Below are 23642 nucleotides of genomic sequence, written 5' to 3'. Positions count from 1 at the left end.
ATGTCAAAGGACTCAATGTTAACTGTTTCTCTTTATGCAGATGCTGCCAGACCAGTTGAGTTTCTCCACCATTTACTTTCTTTGTTTTAGTTAAGGAGTGTCTTTGAGGAGAAAAAGAAGTAAGGCATTCCGGGAGGGTATCCTAGAACCCAAAGTCCTGTCAGCAAAAAGCATGACCACTAAGTGGGATCTGATTAAGCTTCGGGATGTTCAAGAGGCAAAAATGGATAGAAATATGCTTAAGGAATTGAGTTGAAAATAAATTACTGAGATAGGGAGGGCAAGGCTGTGGACAGACTCGAAAACAAAGGTGAGAATTTTAAATGTGAAACGTTATTTGATGAGACAGGCAGGTATGCAGAGGAGGTGGGTGAATGAGATTTGGATCAAAAAGGATTTGGGCACCAGAGCTTTGGAAAACCTGAAGTTGTGGAAAGGAAACAAAGGACAGGGAAGGGATGAAAGTATATAGAAGGAAGCCAAAGAGTTTCTCATGGTTAACAAATGTTTTAAATATTTTGCAGTTAATTAAGTACCTTTTGAAGAGTACTCACGGTTAGAATGTAGGAGATGCTGCAGCCAATTTGTACCGAGTGAGTTACTATGAAGAGCAATGATGATGACCAGTTAGTTGGTTTCTTGTAATGTTCATTGAATGAAACATATTGGCCAGGACATTGGAGATGGTAGTGCTATGGGATTTTTAACATCTACACAAGTAGGCAGGTGGGGCCTCGGGTTCATGTTTCATTTGAAAGGTGGTACCCACAACACTGCAATGCTCTTTCAGTACTGCACTGGATTGACAGCATTGACTTTAGTGCTCAGGCCTGGAGTAGAACATGTAACCAGGATCTTGTGATTCAGAGATGTGTGCTAACAATTGAGTGGCAGCTGACACATTGGAGAGTGGAATGTGGGAGGATAGCCATGAGTACATTGGAATAGTCAAGTCTAGAGGTAACCCAAGATATGGATGAAGGTTTCAAGTTACGGATGAACTGAGGCAGGGATAGAATTGGGTGTTGTTATGGGGGCCTTGAAAGGAGAGTGAAGCAGGATCTCATGGGAGGCAGACCTAAGTCTATGTTCTCCCAACAGACTTTGCAGTAATAATTAGATCAGATTCCCCTACAGTGTGGAAACAGGCCCTTCGGCCCAACAAGTCCACACTGACCCTCCGAAGAGTAACTGACCCAGACCCATTTCCCTCTGACTAATGCACCTAACACTATGGGCAATTTAGCATGGCCAATTCACCTGACCTGCACATCTTTGGACTGTGGGAGGAAACTGGAGCACCCAGAAGAAACCCATGCAGACACAGGGAGAATGTGCAAACTCCACACAGACAGTCACCCGAGGCTGGAATCGAACCTGGGTCCCTGATGCTGAGGCAGCAGTGCTAACCACTGAGCCACCGTGTTGCAGACTACTCTTATAACCTTTTAATAGTAATTCTTATAACTTAGTAATAGAAAGGAGTCAAGAGAATTGGTGGTGAGGTATAGCTGAGTGTCATCAGTGTATCTGGGAAAACTAATACAGTGATTTCCGATGATGTCACCAAGGAACAGCAATGGTATGAGTAATAAGGGGCACTAAGGACAGATCCTTGGGAAGCTCCACAGCAAATGATGTGGTGGTGGACGGGATGGTGGCTCAGCAGAGAAGGTATTACAAGTAATTCTTGTTGAGAATGAATGCAGTTAGTTCAGTCCCACCCGCTGGATAATTGACAAGAAGTCCAGAAGTATGAGGAGATCTGTTTTTGTCACAATCAATTATGGTGTCACTTATGACTTTTATAAGAGGAGTTTTATACTGTCGCAGGAATGGAAATTGAATTGGAGATATTTAAACATGTAGTTCCAAGAAAAATAGACAAATGAATATGGTAAGTGGTAGTATATTCAAGGACTTTGAGATAAAAAGAAGGTTGATGTGGGATGATAGTTTGCAAGGCTACATAAAAATGGAATATTCTTCAATTACATGGAGTTGGGTGAAGCCCTGTTTCGAAACACTTGGAGTGCTAGGTTTCTCACATACTTTAATGAATGTTTTTGTTAGCACATATATAGATTGATGGATGTTTAGGAGAAATCTGCAAAGCTGTAATTTATTCAAGGTGTGTATAAATCTTTCAAATTGCAAGGAAAGGGTCACACCACATTTCCATTTACAGAATTCACAATTGGAGAATTATACTATTATTGGTAACATACTACATTGTCAGCTTATTCTTGTATAAATTTTAAAGAAAAATAAAAACTAACGAAGAGTACTGTAATTTCTCGCTGCAACTGTTCCAAAATTCTTTTGTTAAATTGAACTGTTTGACAGTAACTCCTTAACTCAACTCCTTTGCTCTGTCACAGTAAAGACAGATCAGTATACTGGCAATTTCATATCACTGAAAAGGTGTAGTAATAAAACATTGATTTATTTACTATAGGACAATTCTGACATGGAACTGATAAAAATGGATAAATCTGTTTACTTTCGTAAATTATTAGGGATGCTAATGCAACGAGTAAAATCTGTGACATATTATTCTGTTGAGTGAGTATAATAGTCCATATATTCCAATCAGGGTCCAAAACTAATTTTCTGACCCTGAACAAATTAAAAATTACCCACTTGGGGATTCAAGATGGCAGCAACCCAGTAGGCCTGCCCTGCTGAGCTCTGCACCAGAACCCAGACAAAGTGGCGCACTCACCCTTTGTTACCCAATGTGGTAGAAATAATTATTCTGTTGACCCCTAGAATTGTTCAGTGTCAGTTTAAAATCATTAGGAAAATGACCAAAGGGAAGGGACCATGAAGATCGCAACAAGCAGAAATCCCCCACCCCACACCAACGGGCGCACCCCGTGCTGCAGCGTCGGCCTCCACCTTCACCCCAGGGGACTTACCTATGGAGCAGAGCCTGATCTCGGAGTTTGTGAAACTCTGAGAGAAGATTGATTCGTTGATGGAGTAGACCCGTGCCAGGTTCGGTCTCAGTCATGCTGCAGAAGCATGACCAGGAGGTCCAGTGTCTCGGGCAGCATGTCGGGGAGGCGGAGCAATAGGCCGTGGCCTCTGAAACTGCAGCAGAATCCTCGGCGAGTTGGGTCCAGGCCTTAGAATGGTGGGTATGGGGGGATCCAAGATGGCGGCGACCCACCAAGTCTGAGTCTATAGTGCTCCTCCCAAGACTTAGGCAAAGTGGGCCACCCACCCCCACCACACTCACCAAATCATTTAAAATAGCTGTTTAATTTAATTAGTTGCTTAGTATTAAATTTAAACAATCTAATCTTTAGTAAAATGACTAAAGGGAAGGGAGCCCGCAGCTCTCAGCAAGCAGGAACCCCTCCCCAGCTACAGCAGAGGCGTCCGCAGCCGCCCCGGGGGACTTACCTACGGTGGCGAGCCTCGTGGAAATCATCTCCAAACTGGATGTGAAGATTGACACTTTTATTGAAGAATCCCGAAGCCGATGGGACTCACTCTTGGCCGCGCTGCAAAAGCACGGCCGAGACATTAAAGAAATCGAGCACCGAGTCGGAGGGGCGGAGCTAAAGGCCGCGACCTCCGAAACTTCAGCGCACTCGGCAGTGGATCGGGTCTGGACTCTCGAACAGTGAGTCCGGACCTTAGAGAATCATATTGATGACCTTGATAATCGAGGTCGTCGAAAAGATATTCGTTTGCTGGGCCTTCCCGAACGGGAAGAGAAAGGCCAGCTTACAGCGTTTCTCAAGCAGTGGCTGCCACAGCTTTTAAATCTGGAGGCTGGATCAGGCCAGGTAAGGGTGGAATGGGCCTACCGGGTCGAAATGCGCGGGCCCGGCTCGAACCAGCCCCCCTGTTCCAGCTGCAGAGCTATAGGGAGAGGCAGATACTCTTAGAAGCCTCTAGAAATCTTGGAAAAGATTCCCAAACCATGATCTATAAAGGATCCAAGATCATGTTATTCCAGGACTTTTCCCCAGCTCTGGTCCGAAAGAGGAAGGCATTCGATGAGGCGAAGAAGTGTTTAAGGGATTTAAATATTCAGTACTCCTTACGCTACCCAGCGACGCTACGCTTTAACCATGAAGGATCCGTGTATAACTTCAGATCGCTGGAAAAGGCTAAGGAAGGTTTGGACTCTCTTAGATAAATTATAAGAGATAATGGATGTTGGTTTGCCTTACCCCCACTCCGGTTTATATCCCCCCCCTTTTTCTTTTTTCTTACCTTACTGTTTAATATTAACTTGGGGGGTGGGGAGAGGAATTTATTTATTCGTTCTCTATTTAACGATTTTCTCCCCCCATATATATATATATATATATATATATAATTAAGCCGGGGGGGTTTAGTAAATGTTGGTGGGGGGAGGTGGTTATCTTATTCTATTTTACCTCTGTCTCGAGGAGCGGGGTTGTTTTCCTTTGTTATTTTGTATTATTATATTTAATTATTATTTGTTGAGGTTGTAACTTTATAGTTATATATGTTTATATATGGTATTAACATTACCAAATATATCCAGGTGTTGGTGTGGGTGGGGGTAGGGTGCTCACTGTTAATTCTAGCTTTGTATTATATTTGAATTCTCCTCATCCTATTGAGGAGCGCCTGGGTCAAGGGTGGGGCACTGGTTGGGAGAGGATACGATGGACCTTTGGAAAGGAAGTGGCACCCCCTGGGAACAAGGGGAAAATCTCCATTTAAATACGTTTTTTTTAATTATTTAGAAATAGTTTTTTATTATACTGTTGTGAGTGTATTAGAGAGCCTTTATTTTTGTGAAGTTTATATGCTCTATGCTCGGGATGTTCTGGATAGGGTTCCCCCTCCTGAGGGGTCTCGGATTTGCCCGGATGATTATGGTTGATCAGTCGGTTAAGTGGTGCACCTGGAATGTCAAGGGGAGTAATTCGCCAGTCAAAAGGAAGAAAATATTATCAAATCTCAAGAAAGAAAGAGTTGATATAGCTCTCCTACAGGAGACACACCTGTTGGATAAAGAACACTTGAAATTACGACAGGGTGGATTTGATCAGGCCTTCTTTTCTTCTTTTAGCTCAAAAAGCAGGGGAGTTGTTATTCTTATTCGGGAGAATTTCCCTCTCAAAATCCTAAATCAGATAAAAGACGAATCTGGACGATATATTCTCATTAAAGCCCTTATAAATGGAGAGGAATTTGAATTTGTACTGCCCCCCGGCACACCCCTTTAAATTTATAACGGAAGCCTTCTCAAAATTGATGGCTCTTGGTGCCCGTCGTACAATTATAGGGGGAGACTTTAATTGTATTATGGATCCGGAAATAGATAGGATTCCCAAGAGTACTGCAGGGGTATCTCCCAGATCTTGACAATTGGTGGATCTGAACAAAGAATTAGGATTAGTAGATGTATGGAGATCTCTTCATCCATAGGGCAGAGATTTTTCTTTTTACTCTAATCCACATAAATGTCATACCAGAATTGATATTTTTTTGCCCCCTCGATTTTTTAAAATTCCATATCATCCTGCAAAATAGGTAGTATAGCAATTTCCGATCATGCTGCTGTATATATGGAAATCAAGGCGAGGAACAACGGGACATCCCCTCGGCATTGGCGTTTGGACCCTTCCTAATGAAAGATAGTAAATTTGTAAAGTACTTCTCTCAAGAATTTAAAACTTTTTTAGAAATTAATTTAGGTACGGCTAGCAACCCATCAATGATGTGGGAGACCATCAAAGCTTACGCGCGAGGTTTGATCATCTACTCAGCGACCCAGAAAAAAATTAAAGGGAGAACAATAGCGACTGCTCGAAGCTCGCTTAAAAGCAGCTGAAACAGCATACGCTGATAGACCTTCTATTATCAAATTGCAAAGGATTACGGTCCTTAGGACAGCTCTAAACACCACGCTTACCCAAATGGCTAAGAGGGAAATATTTGCAAAATAAAGGTTATATGAATTTGGCGACAAACCGGGTAAATACTTAGCATTTCTTGCAAAGAAAAGAAAGGCCCCTCAAACTATCACGTCTATCAAGGAAAGTACGGGTATTTTGACTCATGATCATAAAAGGATTAACGCAATCTTTAGAAAATTTTATTCTGATTTATATAAATCGCAGGATTGTGAAGACAGGACTAGGAGGATGCAATAATTTTTTTAAAATCTGACCTTTCCGGGCCTAACTCCGGAACAGGTATCGGTCTTAAATGCTCCCCTAACAGTCCAAGAAATACTTGACGCAATCAGGCAACTTCAGAGCGGTAAGGTACCTGGCCCAGATGGTTTTCAAGCTGAATTCTATAAAGATTTTACAGAAATATTGGCTGGTCCACTTATGGACATGTATAACTATGCATATAGTCAGGGCTGTCTCCCACCTTTGCTGAAAGAGGCAAATATCTCTCTTATCCTTAAAAAAGGAAAGGATCCAGAAGATTGTGTGTCATACAGACCAATATCCTCGCTAAATGTAGATTTTAAAATCCTTTCTAAAACGTTAGCACTGAGACTAGAAAGGGTACTGCCACATATCATAAAGGAGGATCAGATGGGGTTTATTAAGGGCCGTAGATCATCCAATAATATTAGAAGGGTTTTGAATATGATTCAAGCCTGCCATCAGGGAAAGATACCAGGAGTAGTAGTTTCATCAGACGCGGAAAAGGCATTCGATAGGGTTGAATGGTCATATTTGTTTTACACATTGAAAAGGTTTGGCATTGGAAAGGTGTTTACCAAATAGGTCTCAACATTGTATAGTGATCCCAAAGCAGTTTTGGTTACCAATGGATTAAGTTCGGATAGCTTCAGTGTGGGTAGGGGCTGCTGTCAGGGATGTCCTCTCTCGTCACTGTTATTTACGCTAATAATTGAACCACTAGCAGAAGCTATATGGGCTGATCCTAATATAACAGCCCGAGGATTAGTACAGGTAGACATAAAATTACCCTGTATGTAGATGATGTTCTTCTATTCCTCAGTAATCCTCTGATGTCTGTACCTCGCTTAATCCAAGGTTTTAATACATTTAGCGCATTCTCAGGCTATAAAATTAATTTCTCAAAATCGGAGGCTATGCCAATGGGTGACCTTGCTATGATACCCCACTTAGTGGACGGATCCCACTTTCCCTTTCGTTGGTCCCTGGAGGGTTTCTTATATTTAGGCATTTTTATTACCCCAGTATTTGGTCAGTTGTATAAGGCTAACTTTGTGCATTTACTGGGAAGGATAAGGTAGGACCTCCAGCGATGGGGCGACCTTCCAATTTCCTGGCTGGGTAGAATAGCACTAATTAAAATTAACGTCCTGCCCCGTCTCCTATACCCTATGAGAATGCTTCCGGTGATGCTGTCGAGGCTGGCACTACGTAAATTATTTGGCTGGTTGGGTTCCTTTATCTGGAATCATAGACGGCCCCTCATTAAGCTGAAGAAGCTACACTGCCACAGGCAAGGGGAGGATTGGACTTCCCAGATTTTAGGAAATATCAGTTAAGTTCCCTATTAAGTTACATAGCCAATTGGGTCTTCCACAATCAATCTGGCTGGACATCGAGGCTTCTCAAGTAAAATGCCCACTTATTAACCTTTTATTTTCAGACAAGAGGAAAATCATTACGGATCACTGTAAAAACCCTATAATACTAAACACAATTAAAGCTTGGAATATAATGCGGCAAAATGAGGGCAACTCACATAAAACATCGCCCATGCGCCGATAGTGGGAGCATGGGGATTCCAACCGGGGTTTACAGATGCCACTTTTAAACTCTGGAGATCCAGGGGCATCTCATGTCTCGGGGACCTATTTAAAGATGGGGTCCTGATGTCTTTTGAACAGCTGCTTCAGAAATTCAGATTACCTAATGGAGACCTCTTTCGATACTTCCAAATTCGAGATTATATACAGAAGAAGACTACGTTATTAGATAGTCTTTATAAATCAGATAGAGAATGTAGAGTATTACAACCAATGGGGATATTCTCCATCAGTACTATTTATCATTTACTACATGATGAAGTATCGGGAGATATGGACAATCTGCTTAAAACATGGGATCAGGAATTGGGACTAGAAATCTCTATAGAAATGTGGAATGACATTTGGGAAAACGCCAGAAGAATCACCATCTGCAACAGAACCCAGGCTATCCAGCTGAAGATACTTCATAGGGCCCATTTGGCACCGGATCGATTGGCAAAATTTAAGGCAGGAGCATCTCCAATGTGCCCCAAACGTAAAATAGAGGTGGGCACTCTTGTACATTGCCTATGGACCTGTCATAAGATCTGTAGATACTGGACTAAAGTAGCAAGCACCCTGAAATTTTAGGAACGGAAATTAAAGGGGACCCTGTATCTCTCTTTTTGGGCTTTTCGAACTTACCCTCCCTGGATATGCACGGGAAGAGACTATTTTCTATTCTCTCTTTCTGTGCAAGGAAAAATATTTTGGTAAACTGGGTGGCTGAGAGCCCCCCTGGACTTTCAAATTGGCACAGATTAATTATGGAATGTATTCCCCTTGACTTCCTTACAAATATGGTGCACCTAAAGACCGAATTATTTCATAAAGTATGGCAGCCCTTCTTGAATTATATGAATACAGATATTTCGGCTATCCTAACAAGGGCTTTTATTTAACTGAGATTACGAACCCGGCTGGTCCGGGGCCCCTTGGGAGAGGAATCCCGCACGAATACGGGTTTTGTTACATCTGATGTTAACACATTCCAAGCATGTATCTCACTACCCAATTTCTGTGTTATCCGTTGTTTTTTTTTCTTTCTCTTATTTGAATAATGTAAGAGACTTAAATATACACTCTGGTTAGTTGTAGGTTAGATTAGGAGTTAGTTGAGTTTTGTTTTTTTTCTTTCTCGGTATTTTTCTTTTGTTAAATTTTGGTTATTATATATTTAAGATTTAATTGTATATCAATGTTTGTACTTGAGAATTTTGTTTATTTTTGTAAACTTGTAAAAATGTTAAATTTCTAATAAAAATATCTATATATAAAAAAAAGGAATGGCGGGTAAGGGCCTTGAAGGAGCAGGTCGATGACCTCAGAAATCGAGGTCCTGAGAAGAACGTCTGCCTGGTGGGGCTTCCTGAACAGGAGGAGGAAGGCCAGCTCGGGAGCTGCTTGGAGCAATGGCTCCTACAGGTTTTGAAGCTGGAAGTAGGCAGGGTAGGCCATGTGTGGGTCGAGCGGGCCCACCGGGTTGCAGTGTGCCGGTTGGGGCGGGGGCATGGCTTCAGCTGGAAGGAGTCATGGAGGGGTTAATGGGTGGTATGGGTGCCCACTGTGGGCAAGGGGGAAAGTCTCCTTTCATTTGTGTTATTTGTTGAAATGTTGTAGAAGTAGCTGTTAGAAGTTTTGTTTTGGAAGTTGTATTTTTAAATTTATATGAACTGTTTATTGTTTTCACTCGGTGCACTATGAGTGGGGTTCTTCCTCTCAGGGAGTAAGGACTGTTTTGGATGGTTATGGCTAGGCATTCATTTAAATGATGCACCTGGAATGTTAAGGGGAGTCATTCACCAATTAAGACAAAAAAGAAACTGTCAAACCTTAGAAAAGAGAGGATCGATGTAGCCTTGCTGCAAGAAACACACTTAACTGATAAGTCAGCATGGTGGCACAGTGGTTAGCATTGCTGCCTCACAGCGTCAAGAGACCCGGGTTCAATTCCCGTCTCAGGCGACTGACTGTGTGGAGTTTGCACATTCTCCCCTAGTCTGCGTGGGTTTCCTCCAGGTGCTCCGGTTTCCTCCCACAGTCCAAAGATGTGCAGGTCAGGTGAATTGGCCATGCTAAATTGCCCGTAGTGTTAGGTTAAAGGGGTAAATGTAGGGGTATGGGTGGGTTGCGCTTCGATGGGTTGGTGTGGACTTGTTGGGCTGAAGGGCCTGTTTCCACACTGTAAGTAATCTAATCTAATCTAATCAAAAGCATTTGAAGTTGCAACATGGAGGGTTCAGACAGGTGTTTTTTTTCTTCCTTTAATTCAAAAAGTAGAGTTGCTGTTCTCATCCAGAAGAATCTCCCATTTCAAATGTTAGACCGAATTAATGATGAGTGTGGACGATTTATAATTTTTAAAGCTTTAATGCCTTGAGAGGAATATGGGATTTTGAATGTATACTGTCCCCTGGCACACGCCCTTCAATTTTTAATGGATGTGTTTTCCAGGTTGATGGCCCTTTGAGCATGTCATACAATTTTAGGGGGACACTTTAATTGTCTTATTGATCCTGAAGTGGACAGGATGCTGAGGGGTCTTGCGGTTATGTCCCCACAATCCAGGCACTTGGTGGACCTGAACAGGGAGCTGGGGTTTGTGGACGTCTGGGGGTGTTTCACCCTGAAAGTAGGGATTTCACCTTTTTCTCTAATCTATGTAAGTGCTCAACCAGAATTGACATGTTTTTTGTCCCATCGACCTTTTTGAATTCGGTGCTGTCTTGCAGAATAGGGAACAAACCTATTTCCGATCATGCTGCAGTGTACATGGAGGTCAAGGGCTGGTGGTAACGGGACAGGCTCCTGGCACTGGTACATAGATCCTTTTCTCTTGAAAGATGGCAAGTTTGTAGAGTATTTTTCCTGGGAATTTAAAACCTTTTGGAACATTAATTCCAGTACGGCCAGTAATCCGTCAATGCTCTGGGAGACTGCCACGGCCTATGCACAGGGTTTGATTATTTCTTCCTCTGCGACCCGGAAGCAGCAGAGAAGAGAGCAGCAGTGTATGCTCGAGGCCCGGATGCAGGCAGCTGAGACAGCATACTTTGACAGACCATCTGTAACCAAATTGCAGCGGATTACAGCCCTCAGGGCTACTCTGAATGCTGCGCTCACCCAGACAGCAAAGAGGGAAATCTCTTTTGCGAAGCAAAGGTTATTTGAGTATGGTGCTAAACTGGGTAGATATCTAGCGTACCTGGCCAGAAAGAAGAATGCCCCACAATCTATTACATCCATCAGAGTGTGTGCTGGTACTCTTACTTGCAATGCCAAAAAGATTAATGCAGCATTTAGGAAGTTCTACTCTGAGCTGTGCAATTCAGAGGGCTGTGAGGACAGACTGACGAAAATTGAATCCTTTTTTAAGACCCTGGACCTTCCAGGTGTAATGTCAGAGCAGGCGTCCTTTATGAATGCCCCCCTGACAATCCAGGAAATACAGGACGTGGTGAGGCAGCTCGAGAGTGGTAAAGCGCCTGGCCCAGATGAATTTCAAAGTGGGTTATGTAAGGAGTTTATAGACATGTTGGCCAGGCCACTTTTGGATATGTACAACTACTCATACAGTCAGGACTGCCTCCCCCTCTCTTTGAGAGAAGCAACTATTTCTCTTATTTTTAAGGAAGGAAAAGCCCCAGTGGATTGCACTTCGTACAGGCCCATATCGTTACTGAACGTGGATTGTAAAATTCTGTCGAAAATTCTAGCATTAAGGCTGGATAGATTTTTGCCTTTCGTTGTAAAGAAGGATCAGACAGGTTTTATCAAGGGTTGTAGGTCTGCCAGCAATATTAGAGTATTAAACATGGTCCAGGTATGCCAGCAAGGCACGATACCGGGCTTGGTAGTCTCCCTGGATGAAGAGAAAGCATTTGATCTGGGTGAGTGGCCATACCTCTTTAATGTCCTGGAACAGTTCAGCCTTGGAGGAGTCTTTGCCAAGTGGGTGGCAGTGTTATATAGTGACCTGAAAGCAGTGGTTCTCACTAATGTTATAAGGTCAGATAGTTTTAGTGTCAGCAGAGGCTGCCAACAAGGGTGCCCTCTCTCACCACTTATTTACATTGGTGATTGAACTGCAGGCAATATAACTGCCCTGGAGCTAGGGTCAGGCAGGCATAAGATCACCCTCTATGCGGATGACATTCTTCTCATTTTAACTGTCCTGATGACATCTGTGCTCCATTTAATACAAGTGATTAATCTATTTGGTTTGTTCTCAGGGTATAAAATTAACTTTATGAAGTCAGAGGCCCTGTCTGTGGGGGGCCTTAATAGAATATCCGATTATGGGGATGGAACCCGTTTCCCTTTCCTGTGCTGACAGGGAGCTTTCCTGTATTTAGGCATTTTTATCACCCTGGTCTTCAATCAATTATATAAACCTAACTTTGTGCAGTTGTTAGAGAAGATAAGGCAGGACCTTTGGTGCTGGGAAGATCTTCCGATATCCTGGTTGGGTAGAATAGCTCTGGTTGAAATGAATGGTCTTCCTCGCTTATTATATCCCATGCGAATGCTCCCTTTGGTGCTGCCGAGGCAAGCACTACAGAGGCTTTACAGTTGGCACGGATCTTTCATCTGGTATCATAGGCAGTCACTTATTAAGCTGATTAAATTGCAGCTTCCGCAGGGATGGGAGGTGTGGATTTCCCGGACTTTAAGAAATATCACTTGTGTTCCTTACTATCCTATGTGGCTGACTGGGCCTGCCAGGACCTGCGATCGATCTGGTTAGACATCGAGGCTCCCCAGGCAAAATGCCCCCTCATCAATTTGTTGTTTATGGACAAGATGAGGACTGTTATGGACCATTGCAGAAACCCAATTGTCCTTAACACGGTTAAAGCATGGAGAATGGTGTGACAAAGTGAGGGCAACTTACAAAATATTTCTCCTTTCACTCCCATAGTGGGAATGTTTGCATTCTGACTCTGCCTTTAAGTTCTGGGAGTCTAGAGGAGTCTCCTTTTTGAGAGATTTATTTGACGGGAGGTCACGATGTCTCTTGAGCAGCTGAGTCAGAAATATGAGCTATCTGGGAGGGACCTCTTTCATTACTTTCAGATTAGGGACTTTATACAAAAAAAGACTACATCAATGGTTAATCCCTCTAAGTCAGTTATGGAGAGGAGAGTGCTCAGATCTAAGGGTGCTCTATCAGTCAGCACTCTCTATCACTTGTTAGGAAGTAATGTTTTGAAGGACATTGAGTGGCTTGGGAATTGGGAGTGGAAATCTTGTCAAAGGCATGGGAGGATATTTGGAAGAACGTAAGGAAGATTTCCACAAGGTTTGTGAAGGTTTGTAGCTCAGGTTGAGGTTTAGGGTATAGGTTTGCTCGCTGAGCTGTAGGTTTGATATCCAGACGTTTCGTTACCTGGCTAGGTAACATCATCAGTGGCAACCTCCAAGTGAAGGAGGTTGCCACTGATGATGTTACCTAGCCAGGTAACGAAACGTCTGGATATCAAACCTACAGCTCAGCGAGCAAACCTACACCGTAAGGATGATTTCGATTTGCGATAGGACGCAGGCTATGCAATTGAAGGTACTCCACTCAGCTCATTCGGCACCAGAGCGGCTGGTGAAATTTAAGACAGGAGTGTCCCCAATGTGCCCCAAATGTAAAATAGATGTTGGTACTCTTATTCATTGCTTGTGGTCACGGAGCGGATTTTGGGAACTGAGGTTAAGTTGGATCCAGTATCCCTCCTCTTGGGTCTTTCAAATCTCCCCTCTTTGGACGTGCAGGGGAAGAAATTGTTTACTATTCTTTCATTCTGTGTGAGGAAGAACATTCTAATGAGCTGGGTGTTGGAGAATCCCCCAGGACTTTTGGGCTGGCATAGATTGGTTATGGAGTACATCCCTCGGGACTTTCTTACGAGTATGGTGCACCAGGAAATGGAGCTGTTTTATACAACATGGCGGCCCTTTCTGAATTATATAGATGCAGATTTGTCGGCTATATTGACTTGGGCCTTTGTGTAGTTATGAGGGCTATGTCTGGTGATCCGGGGGCCCCTGGGGAGAAGAATCCTGAACAAATACGGGTTTGCTTACAATGCCCCTGTAGGTGGGGAGCTTTGGTGGGATTGCGCTGAGTGTAGTAATTTAACTGGATATAACTTCAGTTACCTTGGTATAACTTGGTTAAATTTTATTTGTTTTTCCCTTAGTTATTTATTGAATTGTAGTTTTTGTGGGGTTTTTTTCTCTCTCCGCAGTGGTTAGTCGAGTAGAGTAGTTTGTTTTCTGTTATTGTTATTACATTATAAAGTTGTCACACTATTTTGTAGTGATTTTGTAATTTTGTAAAAAATTTAAAATCTTTTTTTGTCAATAAAAATATTTACAAAAGAATGACCCACTTACCTTTAGGTGTTCTTTGCTTGAGATTCCTGGACAGGCCTGATGTGGTGGTTGCTTTTCTCCTGCTTTTTGTGTACAGAACATGCCTGGGAAATATTCCACATTGTTAGGTTAATGTGTGTGTTGTAGCTTTACAGGAACAATTTAAGTCTGATTGTGGCAAATACTGGAGCAATCTTCAGTACTAATGTTGAAATATTCCACGGTCCTTGAAGGATGTTTTCTCCAAAATTGGCTTTATGGAGGGAATCCAAAATTGGATCTAACCGCTCTTCACCACCATTAGTAATGCAGTCTCAGTGAATGGGTGGGAATCAGAGTGTTTCCCAATCAGATCTGGAATCAGACAGGACTGTTCACCCTCTCCTGTCTTGTTTGTGTAGTATAGAGCCTTTTGCTGAGTCCATCAGGAAGGATGTGTGCCTGAGAGTTGTGACTATTCCAGGTGACGGAAGCCTGTACATGGATGAAGTACCATTTTCTGCTCAAATTCACTGTCAGTGTGCACAAACCAAAGAGCGTCTGCGACCAGTTCGAATTAGCCTCGGGACAAGGTAAATCAAGGTAAGAGTGAGACCATGTTCCTCGGGAAATGGGCCAACAGATCTTTTCTCCTGTTCACTGTCAGGTGAGGTAACCTCAAGGCGCTGGGTATATGACTCAGAGGGGCTGGGGCATGTGCCAAACATTGGGAAGAACGTATTGCCAAGGTGAGGCAGGAACTGGGCAGATGGGTTGCTCCCTCTCAATTGTGGGTAAAAACCTAATTGTCAGGAAAAAGATACTCTCACTGTTGTTGTATGTGGCGTATGTCTGGCCCAGTCCCTGAGCCTGTGCCACTGCAGCCACCCAACCCATTTGGCACTTCCTCTGGAGGTCAAAGATGGACTGTGCCCACAGGGACATCATGTATAATACTTTAGGTAACTGGGAGAAGAACATACCCAACACTGCCCTCAACCTGATAGCCACCTTTGTGTGCACAAAGAAAAAAATTACAAAACAGAACACCTTTAACCATAAATCTATCAGGGAGTAGTTGGCATATAATGTTCTTGAGCCTTTGAGAAATGGAAAGGGTGGATCTTGTCGCGTGGTTTCTTGAGCAGATGGTCAAAGTTATTTGGCAGAATGCCATCATCACCAGAACTTTCCAACAAGTCCCAAGTCATAGATTGGCTGGTGGTGAAAAGGGGTATTATCTGTCAGATCCTTCATGTTTGCCTTAACTCTCTTTGCCACCTCACGCTGCCCTCAAAGTGACTATGCTGAAGAAGAGACTGTCACACTTCTTGCCTTTGTAAAGAGTTTACTTCAACTGAGTGCTGCAGACTGGCATATTCTGAGGTCCAGGGCTACGTATTGAGGGACATACTAAAGCCTGGGCCAGTTGTCGCCAAGGTGCAGTGGGGAAAGACCACTGTCTGAGGTATATCTGCCAAAGTATAATGAGGATCCGATCAGTTTACAGACCGTCCTGGTGCCTCATAATGTAAACATTTTTCCTACAGGAGTTAAAAATGGTCTTGTTATTTGTAACTGCACATTAGCTCTGTGGGATGTGAAATTCCAATGTACCATTTGTGTCTCTTTTTCTTTGTGAGAAAGATTCTACAGAACGAAATGAGAATATTTTCATATGTATATATAGATAATTTTGTTATGAATAATGTATATTTTTTGCAATTAAAAGTTAATGATATCACATGAATTGAATATACTGAACACAGACATCCTTAATACTGGGGACCTCAAGTGGATGCCAAGATAGGTTATTCACTGCACGTTTGGCCAAACATTGTTGCAAATGCTTCAGCCCTGTCTTTGCTGCTGATGTGCTGGGCTCCCACGTCATTGAGCTTGGGGATGTTTGTCGAGCATTCCGTTGGTTGTTTAATTGTCCACCATATTTCATAACTGGATGTGGCAGGACTGCAGAGTTTATTGCTGATTTGTTTGTTGTGGGATTACTTAAGTCTGGTTGCTTGTGTTGTTTGGATTGGTCCAGTGCAGCTTCACCAGATTAACACCGAATTTTAAGGCATGCCCGGTATGGCTCTTATCCTGGCCTCTTGCACACTTTATTGAACCAGGATTCAAACCCTGGCTTGAAGATGTGGTAGAGTGAGTGTTAAGCCAGGCAATGAGGTTACAGATTGTTTTTGAATTTAATATGCTGTTACTCATGGACCAAGTGTGTCACGGATGCCCAATTTGAAATTGTTAACTGTCTTCGAAATGAATCCATTTTAGCAGAGTGAATTGAAGGTATTCACAATTTGAATTTGGGATTTCATCTCCACAAGGCCTATGTTGCATGCGATCATTCCAATCAATACTATCATGGACAGATGCAGCTTATGAAGAAAAGTCAAATAGATTTTTACGTCTTGTTGGTCCTCTTATCACCTGTCACAGACCAGTCCAACAGCTATGTCCTTCAGGATTCAGCCAACTTGATCAATAGTGATGTTTCTGGTCCACTGTAGATGATGGATATTGAAGTTCTATCACCCTGTGTACATTCTGTGCCCTTGGCACCCTCAATGTCTCTTTCAGTTGCTATTCAACATGAAGGAGAAGTGATTCATCAGCTGAGAGAAGGAGGGGGCCAGTAGATGATAATCAACAGGAGATTTCCTTGCCATGAGATTTCAAAGGGGCCACAGACAGTGTTGAGAATTTCCAGGGCCACTGCTTCTTAAATGTATGTCACTATGCCATTGCCAATGGTGGGTCTGTCTTGCCAGTGAGAAAGAACATGCTCAGGAATGGTAATGGTGTTGTCTGGGACATTGTGCATGAGATATGATTCTGTGAGTATGACTCTTTCAGACTGTTGCTTGACTAGTCTGTGGCTGATTTCTCCTAGTTATGGCGGAAGCCTTCTCAGAAGTCCAAATGGAAAACCTTGGAGGGGCAGCAGAGCTGAGTTTTGTGTTGTTCCTGCTGCCTAAATCAACAGTGTGCTCTATCACTGTTTGAATCTCTACTATATGGCAACATTCCTGTCATATATTCAAACACTAGGGCTTGGCCTAATTTGAAGAATGCAGATGATGCTGCCTCTGCCCACACAACACAGTTTGAGAAATTTTATGTTATGGAGAAGATTGACATTCCTTTTATCGTTGGCTCTCATGGCTCCAATTTCTGCCACTTATCTCCTCCTGTATGCTTTTTTTTTATCTGTTTCTGTCTGCCACCCTTGTCCCTATCATTGTATTTAGAACTTATTTATTTTGTTTAATTAATTAACAGAATTCAGTTCACTCATAACCTTTAAGGAATGACAAATATTTATGGCAGAAATAACTGTACAGTTGCTGAGCTTGATGTACAGATTACACAGATACAAATCTCTCTGAATGGAACATTTAAACCTTACATTTTACTTGAGTCAAGAGTATTGATTTTCTTCCTCTTAACTTTCTACACAAAAGCTGAATCAGAAAATGAAAGATTTGTACATCCAGCCCAGAACACAGCTTCTGCCTGATACCATCTAAAACGTTGTGTTTATTTATAGTAATGTGTTACATAGCTCTGTGTCAGAGTTACTTGAGTGACACATACCCCACTCACACCCTGTTTTTCCCAGAACTATTAGTCCCACAAACTCAATTGCATCAGATACAGATGGTGAAATGAAAGCAGAAACCTGCCCACGTGAACAAAGGCATTATTGCTCATTGTGCAAACATGCCCATCTGAAGAAATACAGAAATGGGAGAGCTTTTCATACATCTGGGATTAGCACCTCCAGTTTTATTAACCTGACAACAGCTGCTGCTATATTTTTTACATGTCAAAACTGCAAATTAAAACTCAGGTCTTGTGAATCAAATAGTGTAACAACCTTCATAAGGATGGTGTCCATTTTAATGGGTGACAGTTAAGAACAAATGCATGTGTCTTACAGGCTACAATGATAAACAAAATTCATCCTTCCCTCAGTGGCTAGGTGGGCTAGACCACACAAACCACAAATTGCCAGGTTAAAGTCTTGATCTATTTTGTGTTGGTTGTTCTTATGCAGGACACCATTAGGAGCTCTAATTAATTATTGGCAAAAAAGACATCCGGGATTATGCTCTTTATTCTATTTAGTGACATTGACTAGAATGTACATATGAGGTCAGGTTCTGTTGTGATACTCTATTTATTTGGATAGCCTGACAATGCATATGGGTGTTTATGATGAATATAATGAGGATCCACGTCCACTAGCTGGATACTTGAATAAATTGCAGGCTTGTCACTCGTAGATTTATGTCCCTTAAAATAATGAATCAAATGTATCGGATACAATTCTGGTATATCCTGATATGTGTGGCTGGTGCTACCCACAGGTAACACACATTAAAAAGATTGAAGTATCTCGGGTCATTTGGGAACAATATTACATTGGGCAGGTAAAGGTGAGCTATTGATGGCCCTGGAATCACAATGCGAAATGTCTGCAGTTTTTCTCCAGCCTTCCCATGGATTTTCCTTTGGAACTATGACAGTTGGCCAGAAGTACCCTTCAGAGCTTCCACCACAAAATAACTTGCATTTTTCCTGACCATTATCAGAGTGTCAGCTGAGACTCAATTCGTGCACTTTCATCTCTGACCTAGAAGACTGAGGATTCCATCCTGATGACTTAAGCAAATTAACTAGGTTGATACTTCAGTGCTCTACAATCAGAAGTCCTCCTTTTTTGGATGTGCATGTGAAAATTTCCATGGCATTGCTGAAGCAGAGGAATAGAGATCTCCTGGTGACCTGGCAAAACTTTATCAATTAATTCCGAAAACAGTTGACCTAACCATTTACTTTTATGCTATTTGTGGGAGCTTTAAGTGTGCAAAATAGCTACAGTACTTCCTATACTCTGTGAGTAACTGCATTTCAGAAGCACTTTATTGACTGAAATGCATTCACAATGTTCCGGAGTAATAAAATGTACTATATAAATGCAAGTTCCTCTTTTTATTATCCATTAATAGATTTACAAACAAATACACTCTAGTTTCAACAAATATTGCTTAATGCTACAGTTGGTGTGATGAATTCAAATGCAAATCCTTGATCAATTGAAACACAAGAGGAGATTTGGAACCCACTAAATATTAAAATTAATTGGGAAAATTGATTAATCTTTGCAAATAGGAATAGACCTTCCAGATGTGAGTTTAATAACATTTCTACACACATAGTGTGGTAAACATTGAAACTCGCTTTTGGAAATGGCAATTGGAGCTAAATCAGTCGTTAATATTGAATCAGAGATTAACGGATTTTTGTTAATCAGATGTGGTCAGGTGACTCTCAACTTTCAGGATTGTTACAAAAATATTGATTCTTTTTTGAGCATGGATACAAACTCACGAATATGGAAGCTAAATTTAAACCTAAATTTGCAAACTGCAGAGCTGGAACAGACAGTATTCATACATTCAGGCCTTGGCCTATCAACTTCCCTTTGAAACCAGGCAGGCCTGGAACTGCCTGGCCAGGTACTAACAATTATATTGTTTCAGAATGAACCGTTGTTTACTTTTTCTGTAAAGCTTCTTTTTGAGAAGAATGCTACACAGATTTAATGGCACCTAGCTCAATAGGAGGCCAGAGGCATAATATGAAAGGGCAGCATTTTACAGTTGTACATTCAAAACCAGGTACTATAACCTCCAAATATGTGAAATGCTCACTTTGTTGAATCTTCCTGCACCCAACCAATGCTTGTATTGGACACAGATCACAGAGTTTTCGTGAAGAGGGGATAAAAGGGGCAACCCCGGGTCCCAACTCCCACTGCTTTTGGCAACTTCTTCACTGGCATCTCCAGAGAGCACCTTTGACTGGCAGTGAGCTGCATAGCATCTTCAGCTCCCTGAACCTCATGGTAAGCCTCATCAGACTGACCAGACCGAGGTAGACCACCTAGCGACAACATAAAGACCAGAACCAACCCTAGATGAGAGGCAAAACCCAAATCGATGACTGCGGATCAGTCAACTCTCAAAGACCAAGGATTAACCTGTCCCAGCGTTACTGAAGGATATTACCAAGCTTTTCAATCAGTTCAAGTACAGTGGTAGAGACCTGTAGATAGGGTGTAGCATATCCTGGGAAGGGCAGATCAGAAGTATATAGATAGTGTAGATTTGAGACTGTTTAGTTAGAGATTTAAAACTGTTTACTGAAAGATGTTGTGAAGAGACTAATAGAGTTTAATTGAAGTTTAATCATAAGAGTCTAATAAATATTGTTCTTCCTTGATAAAGTGTTCAATAAAGTTACGTTGGACAATTCCCTGACTCTTGTCCCCTTTGTCTCTATCTCACCAAATAACGGGCCTTAATTAAAAAGGGTTACTGCAAACTGGTCAAGGTTAGTCAGGGTCCATTTATCTACCCTTTCAGTTTACAAAGATGTCAAGGGAATTGGGACAAAGGCAGGTATGTGAATTTAGATTGCAGATTAACCATGATCTCATTGAATACCAAAACAGATTGGAGGAGCCAAATGGCTTATTCCTGTTCCTATGTTTAATGGAAATGGTGTCATCCATAATTTGTCCTTTAAACTCCTATAAGAATTCTGCAGCAAAGAACACATGTTAGGCACATTAAGAGATATGCTTTTGTTTCCTAGTGTGTATACAAAGTAGATGGCATGGCTAAATTGGATTGTTATGTAAAACTAGAATAAAAAGAGTTACCCCTTCAGTGTTTGAAGTTTGACCAGCTTTGGCTCAGCGTTTATGAGCTGGAGATTGAACTACACATACAGCAATGCATCACAAAGAGATGAAGATCACCTGGGTTTTCTTGTGTCAGGAGGCTGCCCCACTACTTACTAGCTCTTTTGATTTGGTCAATAATCAGGGACAAGGTCAGGAGGTATACCTGTGAGTGAGAAAGGCAAGGGAATGCAGAAGTGTCAGCCTCTACAATTGTCTACTAGGATGGAGGTTCTGTCATGCTGTTTGGACGAGAGTGGAGGCTGCAGAGTAGATGTGCAAACTAACCATGGCACAGGCGATACAGGAAGCCATTAAAGTAGGCCATTTATGTGTGGAACCGCAGGAGATTGGGGTGATACTAAACAAGTATTTTGCATCAGTGTTTACTGTGGAGAAGGATGTGGAAGATCGAGAACGTGGGGAAATAAATTGTGACTTGAAAAATGTCCACATTAGAGAAGAGGAGGTGTTGGAAGTCTTAAAATGCATAAAGATGGATAAATCCCTGGGACCTGATCAAGTGTATCCAAGAACTTTGTGTGAAGCTAAGGAAGTGAGTGTTGGGCCCCATGCTAAGATATTTGTATCTTCGATAGTCACAGGTGAGGTTGGCTAATGTGGTACCACTATTGAAGAAAGATAGTAAGGAAAAGCAGGTTATTGGAGGGAATCCTGAGGGCCAGGATTTACATGTATTTGGAAAGGCAAGGGCCTGATTATGGATAGTCAACATGGCTTTGTGTGTGAGAAATCGTGTTGCACGAACTTGATTGAGTTTTGTTGAAGAAGTAACAAAGAGGAGGGCAGAGTGGTGGATGTGATCTATATGGAGTTCAGTAAGGCATTTGACAAGATTCCTCATGATAGACTGATTAGTAAGGTTAGATCACATGTAATACAGGAAGAACTAACCATCTGGATAAAGAACAGTCTCAAAGGTAGGAGACAGAGGGTGGTGGTGGAGGGTTGCTTTTCAGACTGGAGGCCTGTGACCAGTGGAGTGCCACAAGGATCGGCGCTGGGTTCATTGCTTTTCATCATTTATATAAATGAGTTGGATGTGAACATAGGAGGTATAGTTAGTAAGTTTGCAGATGACACCAAAATTGGAGGTGTTGTTGACAGCAAAGGAGGTTACCTCAGAGTAGAATGGAATCTTGATCAGATGGTCCATAGGGCCAAGGAGTGGCAGATGAAGTTTAATTCAGATAAATGTGAGGTACTGCATTTTGGAAAGGCAAATCAGGGTAGGACTTATACATAGTGGTAGTTTGGTGCACCGACCTCTACACCACTGAAACCAGGCATTAACTCGTGGACACTTCCCCCGATTATCCCCTCGACCACGACTTCATCTCTCATCACCAAATCCTCATCTCCCAGACCGTCCACAACCTCATCACCTCCGGGATCTCCTATCCACAGCCTCTAACCTCATAATCAAGGAACCCAGCACTGCCCAGTTCTACCTCTTACCCAAAATCCACAAACCTGACTGCTTTCTCAACCCATTGTCTCAGCCTGATCCTGCCCCAACAAACTCATCTCTATATCCCTTGACACCATTTTGTCCCCCTTAGTCCAGGAACACCCCACCTACATTCAAGACACCACCCACACCCTCCACCTCTTCCATGACTTTTGGTTCCCTTATCTTCACCATGGGCATCCAGTCCCTGTACACAGCTATCCACCATGATGAAGGTCTCCAAGTCCCTTATTTCTTCCTCTCCTTCCGACCCAACCAGTACCCTTTCACCGACACTCTCATTTGACTGGCTGAATGGGTCCTCATCCTCAACAATTTCTTCCAATCCTCCCAAGTCCTCCAGACCAAAGGGATAGCCATGGGCACCTGCATGGGCCCCAGCTATGCCTGTCTCTTTGGGTACATGAAACAGTCCATCTTCTGCAGCTGCATTATCACCATTCCTCACTTTTTCCTCCGCTACATCGTTGACTGTATTGGCACCACCTCATGCTCCCACGAGCAGGTTGAACAGTTCATCAACTTCACAAACACTTTCCACCCTGACCTCAAGTTCACCTGGACCATCTCAGACATCTCCATCTCCCTCCTGGACCTCTCCATCTCCATTTCTGGCAATCGACTCAATGCGGACATCCACTACAAACCCACGACTCCCACAGCTATCTTGACTACATTTCCTCCCACCCTGCCTCCTGTTAAAATGCTATTCCTTATTCCCAAATCCTCCACCTTTGCTGTATCTGCTCCCAGGAGGACCAGTTCCACTGTGGAACATCCCAGATGGACTCCTTCTTCAAAGACCGCAATTTCCCCTTCCATATGGTTAACAATGCCCTCCAGTGCATCTCCTCCACTTCCCACACCTCCACCCTTGAACGCCAACTCTCCAATCGCAACAAGGACAAAACCCCGCCAGGTCCTCACCTTCTGTTCCACAAACCTTCGGATACATTGCGTCATGCTCCGCCATTTCCGGCACCTACAAACGCTACCGCCAGAGGTATATTTCTCTCCCCACCCCATCGGCGTTTCAGAGAGACCATTCCCTCCGCAACTCCCTTGTCAGGTCCATACCTCCCCGCACCCCCTCCCCCATAACCCATCCTCCCCTCCCAGCAGCTGCTTCTGCCATCACAAGAAGTGCAAAACCTGCACCCACACCTTCCATGTGATCTTCATCCAAGGCCCCAAAAGATCCTTCCACATCCGACAGAAATTTACCTGTACTTCCACACATGTCATTCACTGTGTCCATTGCTCTCAATGTGGTCTCCTCTACATTGGGG

At 42.7% G+C, this 23642-nt stretch overlaps 1 protein-coding gene across 4 annotated transcripts in view; it reads left to right on the top strand.

The window, feature by feature from the left end:
- Window positions 1-23642, top strand: part of LOC148149855 (uncharacterized) — a 338979-nt gene that overhangs the window by 145825 nt on the left and 169512 nt on the right. The window contains exons 6-7 of one of the 4 annotated variants that reach the window (XM_087986891.1): window positions 14512-14692; window positions 18595-20424. The exons of the other annotated variants lie outside the window; for them this stretch is intronic. The gene's annotated coding sequence lies outside the window, so the exon portion shown is untranslated. Of the gene's footprint in view, window positions 1-14511; window positions 14693-18594; window positions 20425-23642 lie in introns of those variants that run through there. 4 annotated transcript variants of the gene reach the window in all.

Source organism: Chiloscyllium plagiosum, unplaced genomic scaffold (assembly GCF_037043375.1).
Source record: "Chiloscyllium plagiosum isolate Xiang-an unplaced genomic scaffold, Cpla_swu_hap1 HiC_scaffold_5, whole genome shotgun sequence".
Lineage (NCBI taxonomy): Eukaryota > Metazoa > Chordata > Chondrichthyes > Orectolobiformes > Hemiscylliidae > Chiloscyllium > Chiloscyllium plagiosum.
The sequence above is the reverse complement of the archived record's forward strand: the minus strand, read 5'-3'. Positions and strand labels throughout refer to the sequence as shown.